Source organism: Galeopterus variegatus, unplaced genomic scaffold (assembly GCF_000696425.1).
Source record: "Galeopterus variegatus unplaced genomic scaffold, G_variegatus-3.0.2 Scaffold3439, whole genome shotgun sequence".
NCBI classification, from domain to species: Eukaryota; Metazoa; Chordata; class Mammalia; order Dermoptera; family Cynocephalidae; genus Galeopterus; species Galeopterus variegatus.
Window position 1 is genome coordinate 3,433 of NW_007729550.1, and position 1,482 is coordinate 4,914.

Sequence of the window (1,482 nt, forward strand, 5' to 3'; positions counted from 1 at the left end):
CCTGGGGGTAAGATGACTGTCTCAGTGGATCCAGAAGGCAGAGTATTGAGCCAAAGAGGATTATTCTTGATCCTTAAGATCCCTAGAGTTTGTCTTGCTTGGTTTTGGACCTATTTGGGATCTGTCACCTCTTCCTTCTTTCCTGTCTCCCCCTTTTGTAATAGAAATGTCTATCCTATGCCTGTTCTGTCATTGTATTTTGGAAGCACATAACTTGTTTTGTTTCATGGGTTCATAATTGGAGAGAAATTTTGCCTCATAATGAATCTTACCTTGAGTCTCAACCATATCTGATTCAGATGATATTTGGTTGAGACTTTGGACTTTAGACTTTAGAGTTGGTACTGGAACCAGTTAAGATTTTGGGGTGTGTTGAGATGGAATGAATGTATTTTGCATGTTAGAAGGACATGAATTTTGGAGAGCCAGGGGTGGAATTCTATGAATGTTTAAATCTTTCCCAAATTCATATGTTGAAGCCTAAATTCTCAATGTTATGGTATTTGGAAGAGAGACCTCTGGGAGGTAATTAAGTCATGAAATGTGGCCTTATAATGGGATTAGTGCCCTTATAAGAAGAGACACGAGAATGATAATTTCCCTCTTTCTCTTTCTGCTATATGAGGATGCAAGAAGACAGCTGTCTGCAGACCAGGAAGAATACCCTCACAAGACATTGGATCTGCTGGTTCCTTGACCTTGGAGACTCTCTAGCCTCCAGAACTATGAGAATAAATTTCTGTTGTTTAAGCCACCCAGTCTATGGTATCCATTATAGCAGCCCAAACTGACGAATACAGGGAGTCAAATGGACACAGAGGTGGTAACTGGGCTTTGGTCATTTTGCCAATACCCCACCCAGACTGCTGACTGCCAGGCTAGAGATCTTTAGGAGAAGAAACTGTGGAATATCATGGAAAGTCTAGGAGTTGAGGGAGAATTCGAAGAGGTGTGTTTGAGGGAGTCTTTCCTTGATTGAGGAACAAGTTCCTCTGACAACCTCTCACATGTGCCCTTTTAAAGAGGTGGGTCTTTATGACTAGAGTGGGCNAAGCCACTGAAGAGGCTTTAATCAGGAGATAACCTACTTTAAAATGATCGCTAAGATTTTAGAAAAGAAGATGGATTAGAGATTTCTGCAACCATTATGGAAGACCAAGTAATTACTATCAGCCCTCATACTGAAGGCCTCTGAAAGGGATGGATGAAATATTTTTAAAAGTCTGAAGAGTATCAAAGAACTGAAAGATGGGAAGGAACTTCTGGTCCTAAATCTCAGAAAATGTAAGAACTCAGATATGTACACCCAACACCCAAAGCCACTTTTGCCCTGTGGGTATTTTTGATGTGAAAGTAACCTCAGGTTTTGGAAGCCTCATGGGTTGAAATAGATGAAAATTAAAAGCTAACCAAGGGTCCAGACATGGGATATTTGATATATCCTCACCTCCCCCACCCACCTCCCTAAAAAATCCCACACAC